The following is a 6,515-nucleotide window of genomic DNA, read 5'->3' on the forward strand; positions in this document are numbered from 1 at the left end:
CAATTAAATATTAAATTAGGACTAAATCACAATCAATATCTCATCATCCAAATCCTAATGGTGAAACAAAATCTAAATGTTTACGTCTCAATTTGGTTTAAGTAAATTTCAATACTAAAAAAAAAAAAAAAAAATTACAAGATATAAAAAAAAAATTAACAAATGCCAACCAAACCATACATTATAAATTCATGACTATCTAATTCCTCCAACATTAAAGTAGTAACAAATAGTCAAAAACAACTGAAATAATGTAAAATTAAAAAATAACCCACAATGTCAAATTATCAAAATACTAAGGTTATAAATAATTAAATAAACTAATATCAATCCTAAACTCTAGAAAACAAAAGAAGTCCATGAGACATGTCCTACAACCATAGTTATTTCTCGTCACCACCGTAGTCCCAACTAATTCTACAAAGGAAGCTCGGCTGCTCTCAAATAGAACGCACCCGAGATGCCAAAAGACAAAACGAGTCTGTATACAAGTATATTGGCATGAGTATAAGATTTGACACCCACGTGTCCACCAGACACAAACAAAAATACATTTAATTTTTGTGACGGGACATAACAAGTAGTTCTACCCGCACCAAGACGAAGGAGGAATTTCCCGAGATACGGTGGCATTCAATTTCTTACCCGAATACAACTAAATATAAATTAAGTATATAAAAAATAAATAAAATATGGTGGGTCAACCCTGCATAAAAAGTTAGTAATTCCCACCATTCTGTAAAAAATAAAGTTAATATAATTTAATCATAAGTAAATTACTAAAAAAGTATAAAAATGTACCACTTCATACTTAAATCATTTGAATTGATCACTACTCAAATAACAAAAGTTGTACAGAATCAAATTTCCTAAAAGGTAGCGCGGAAGGATTTAGTAGAAACTGAACAGGTTGAGAGAGAAACTTGATAGCAAAACCCACATGGAATTCGATCGAAAAACCTGAAGCTGAAAACGAAAATAAACTGTCCTAAGATGATTTTTTTCTGAAAAAGTTCAAGACACGAAAAGTGTTCAGAATACTGTTTTACTTCATTTTACACAAAATCAATTAAAATGAGCTCGTTTCGTGGGTTAAAACAACATCTAAATTTTGGATTACTAAAATGAATAAAAATTATTGTAACAAAGATCATCCGATTACAAGTTCTAATTAATCTTTTTAGTAAAAAGTTAAAATACAAAAGTTGTCAAGAATTACATTTACATGTCTCTGCCTAAATTTCGTAATTTATCGAGATCGTTTACTATTTTTCAAGATGTACAAACCAATACAATTCAAACTATAGCAATAAGCTTATATTTAATTCTTTGAACCTTAACTTCGCCACTTCAATCCTTCATTTCTGGCTTACACATATATTCCATGTGCCTTCCGTATACCTAACACCGCTCCGAAGCCAAACTTGTATGGGGATATCGTTCCAAGTTTGACCCACACTCTTCAGACTGTTAGCATATACGAACGTGTGTAAATTAAAGCACTCGTCTATTCTTGAGAACAAGACGACAATATATATACACAACTCCTCATCTACTCATGAGAACAAACATAACAGTGCCGAGCCTAATGCATTCAAATAAATCTCATAATTCTCACTTTTTTTAATACACTTTTTCTCACCAGTACTTAAATAAAACAACAATTCATGGAATCATGGTGGAGTATACAGAATTTATCTATGGATTCTTAATTTAATTTAATTTTATATATCTATGAGTGTGATTACATCCATAATATATATATATATATATATATAAACCCTAAACATTGCATACATAACTAATCAAAATAGTTGAAATCAATCCATCATTTACATGCAAGTACAATATCAAACCAACATCAAATACATAAAAATAAGTAAATAAAAACAACGAAATAAACATAAATCAAGGAAAGTGAGTTTTGCGCTCAAATTATTTTTTTAAAGATCAAAGAAATACTTAGAGAATTAATGAAGCTACCAAAATAAAACCATAACCCTTCCTTTTTTCCCCTCTCATCTCTCTCTCTCTCTCTCTCTCTCTTTCTCCCCCCCCCCCCCGGCTTGATCGTACACCACAAAGCCCTCTTTCTTTTTTCTTAGTGACATCCTCTAATGCTTATAACCTAATTGACATTATATTATATTTTGTTGTATAAATACAACCTAAATAAATATGCTATATAAGATCAATATACATAACACTTTTTATATATATAAATATTCGGATTAATTGTATATAATTTAATATCACAATAAATTTTCATGTATCCACGCAATTAATAAAGTCAAAAATAAAATAATAATAATAATAATAATAATAATAATAATAATAATAATAATAATAATAATAATAATAATAATGACTTAAGAAAAATTAAGGTCACTACAATATACACACCTCAAAAGAATCTTGTCCCGAGATTCGATAAAAGAGAGTACTAAGCAAAAAGTGTCGGGTGCATACGCCGAACTTTCTCTTCCAATTCCCAAGTGATATCGTTTTCATCCTTGCTCCATTGCACTTTCACCATGTTCACTTTCTTGCGCTGTAACTACTTTATAACCCGATCTAGAATAGTAACCGGTCACACCACATATGTTAGATCGTCACTAATCTCCAACACTTCTAGTGATTCTACTTCGGAAGGGTCTTGCACATACTTCCGCAATGAAGATACATGGAACACATTGTGAATCATAGTTAAAACAGGTGGTAAGGCTAATTTGTAAGCCACATTACCAATCCTCTCAGTGATCTCGTATCGTCCCACAAATCTAGGTGCCAACTTTCCCTTTTTTCCGAACCAAATTATACCATTCATCAGCGAGACCTTCAAAAACACTAAATCTCCAACATTCAACTCAACCCCCTTACGTTTTCTATCAGCGTAACTCTTCTGACGGCTCTGTGCATTCTTACTATGTTCCCAAATAATATTCACCTTCTCTATGGTCTCTCTCACAAACTCTGGCGCTAACAACGGTGCATTTCCTACCTCCACCCAACAAGCAGGTGATTGACAGGGCCTCCCATACAAAGCCTCAAAAGGTGTCATCTCGATACTTAAGTGATAGCTATTATTATGAGCAAACTCCATCAATGGCAAGTGCTCTTCCTAACTACCACCAAGATCGAGGACACAAGCTCTCAACATATCCTCCAAGATCTGATTTACCTGCTCAGTTTGCCCATCTATCTAAGGATGATAAGTTGGGCTTAATTCTATCCTAGCACCCAAAGCATGCTGAAAACTCTCCTAAAACTCTACCACAAACAACGAATCATGATCTGAAACTATAGAAACTGGCGCCATGAAGTCGTACTACCTCTTGAATATACAGCCTAGCCAGCTCATCCGTAGTTTGGTGAACACTGATAGAAATAAAATGAGCAAACTTGGTGAGTCAATCCACAATCATCCAAATAGATTCATTGCCTCGCGTAGACTGCGACAATCCATCCACGAAGTCCATAGAGATGTATTCATATTTCCAAGTAGGTATCTCGAAAGGCTACAAATGTCCAAACAGTCATTGGTGTCTCACCTTAACCTGGAGTAGACACCCCATTTTTGACCGTCCTCAAGACTTGGACGTCATCGTTTGAACACTCGATGATCATCCATGTTCATGTTCGTCTTGAGTTCTCGAAGGTTTCGGTCGCGTGCCTTGCCTCGAGACCTCTCGACTTGTTTGTTTTGTGCTTGGTTATGCACCAAACGCTTGTGTTTTTGCTTCTAAGGGCAGGGAATGGCTTGTTGGCCATCCCTACACCTCACCGGCCTTGGCTTGAAGCCACCGGCCCTGTTTTCTTGCTATCGGCCAAATATTTTGGTCAGTCGGCAATGTTTTTGGTCGGCCGGCCATTTTTGTTGGTCAATCGGCCATATTTTCCAGCCGACCCCTTTCCATCTGCTTTTGGCAGATATTTTATGCCAGCTATCACAGCTAGCATCCACAATACACCCCCTCCATACACGTGTATGGAGGGATTTGCTCCCTTATGTTAGCTTCTCCAAGAAGCTTAGGAATTGGATTCCTATAAGAGGAGGCCCTCTCCTCCCTTTCCAGAGGTTGAAGAACTCTGATATATATGATATATATCACTCTCTCTCTATATCTCCCTCTCTCTCTTGATTTGTGTGTGTAAAAGTGTTCCAAAGGGGTTTTTGTTCTTAGTTTTGCACTAAGACACCTAGTGTTACACCATACTTCGGTTACTAAGGTCTTGAGGGGTTGATTTCAGCATTTTTGAGTTAGTTTTGATCAAAAGGAGGTGCTGGATTTGGTGTTCTTGAAGTGTTCTTCAAGGGTGAGAACTACCTCTTTTATTCCCCATTTTTTCTTAAGCTTTTAACCTATCTTGCATGCTGTTTTGAGCTTAGTGTATAACTGATAAAAGTTCTGTATTTTCATGCTTAAGATGTTTCATTAAGGTCACTTTTGTGTTGGGGGTCGTCCACCCCCTCTTAGGCCTTGTTTGGTCTCTTTTTGCGCCTTCCTCTTTGGGCTTTGTAACCCCCTCATTTCGACCTTCTCACCACTGAAATCTAGAGGATTTTTAGTGGTGGAGAAGTGGTTTTAAAGTCATGTATAGGGGAGGGACACCCCCCCCTTTGTGTCTCATTTGCTTGTGTTTAAGGCTTATAAAGGTAACATGCTTGCTTAGCTTTATTTGGCTTCATTTCAGTGGGTATTTGGAGTTAGTTTGTCATATTATATCTCTATTTTTAGTCGGATTGATAGCCTATTGCATGCATCATGCACTTGCTTTGTAATCCCCTCTATTGTCATAACATGTAGCATGCATTTAGACCATCATGCTTGCATGTTTTAGCTTGACTTCATGAAGCTTTTAGCCATGTTGTGACATGTTTAAGCTCTATTAGTTGTTGATTTGGTCATGTTTGCCATGCTTTGTATAGCCACCATGCATTTTAGCTTATTAGCTTTGGGTGTGTGAGTCATGATCATGCTTTATTTGGGCTATTTCAGTGATTTGGAATCACTTATCATGCTATTTCAGTCCATATTCCATACTTGTATGCTTGCATTTACCATCCTTTCAATACTTTGAAGAGTTGTTGTTTTATGCTTTGAAAAGGGGTCATTGTGCATGCCTCTTTGTTCAAGTCTTTGGGCTGCCATATCAGTGGGCTTTGGGACTCATTTTGGCATATTATAACTCTGTTTTTTCATTGCCTAACCCATGCCATGTTTGGTTAAGGTAGTTGTAGTGGAATACTCTCTTTGTAGTCTTGAATGCCCTTGTTTTGGTGCCTATTTCTTAGCATGTTTTGGTCATGTTCCATGCATGTTCTAGCCTTATTTTGGTCTGCCTTAGGACTGATTTAAGTCATTTTGGTTCTTTGAGACTTGGTTGGTATGACCCTAGCTTGACCCCCTTTTGTTAGCCTCAAGTTTTGGCCTTCATTGCATGCCTTATTGACATGACTTGGTTGATTTGGCATCATTATTTACACATTTTCAGAGCTTAGCATGCATGTCATTTGTCTATATTAGTCTCTTTTTTTTAAATGTGTTTAAAAGTTCCCATTTCCATGCTTAAGTGATAGGCTAGTTAGCATGCATGTTTGCTCTACATTTTGGTGCCTTCATCCATCACTTTTGGCCATTGTTTTTGGGTATGGTTGAGGTCTCCAATTTCGGTTTAAACCCACCTTTGCATATAGTCCCATTTCGGTTTAAACCCACCGTCCTCAAGACTTGGACGTCACCGCTTGAACACTCGGTGATCATCCATGTTTGTGTTCGTCTTGAGTTCCCGGAGGTCTCAGCTACGCGCCTTGCCTCAGGATCTCTCGACACAACTGTTTTGTGTCTGGTTTTGCACCAAACACTTGTGCTTTGCCTTGGAGGGGCAGAGAATGGCTTGTGGGTCATCCCCACACTCCACCGGCCATGGCTTGAGGCCACCGGCTGTGTTTTGTTGCCACCGGCCAAATGCTTGGCCGGCCGGCACTATAGATGGCCGGCCGGCTATCTTTTTTTGGTCAATTGCATTTTTGGCCGGCCGACTGCTGTGCATCTGCTTTTGCAGATATTTTTGTGCAGCTGGCATACACTGTCACCCCCTCCATACACGTGTATGGAAGGATTGCCCTCCTGTTAGCTTCCTTTGGAAGCTTAACAAGACTAATTGTCTATAAAAGAGAACCTCTTCTCTCTTGTTCAGGGGTTAGACAACTTAGACAATATTTTCAGAGCTTGAGCTTTAGGGTTAGGGTTTACATATATCCTCTATCTCTATATCTCTCTCTCTTGTGTTTAGTGTGTGTTTAGTCTTATTTTTGTGCACAAACACCCACCATCACACCTTTTCTTAGTTGCTGAGGTACTAGAGGTCTTTCCTTGAAGCTTTTGGACTGGTTTGGAACCAAAAGAGCTGCTGGAACATTGTTTGTGAAGAAGGTCTACAAGGGTAAGACTTTTGTCTCTTTTTATCCCATTTTTGCAAAGATTTTTAGCCTATCTTGCATCTGTTTTTGA

This window comes from Camellia sinensis, chromosome 14 (genome assembly GCF_055761805.1).
Source record: "Camellia sinensis isolate YWXY chromosome 14, ASM5576180v1, whole genome shotgun sequence".
NCBI lineage: Eukaryota > Viridiplantae > Streptophyta > Magnoliopsida > Ericales > Theaceae > Camellia > Camellia sinensis.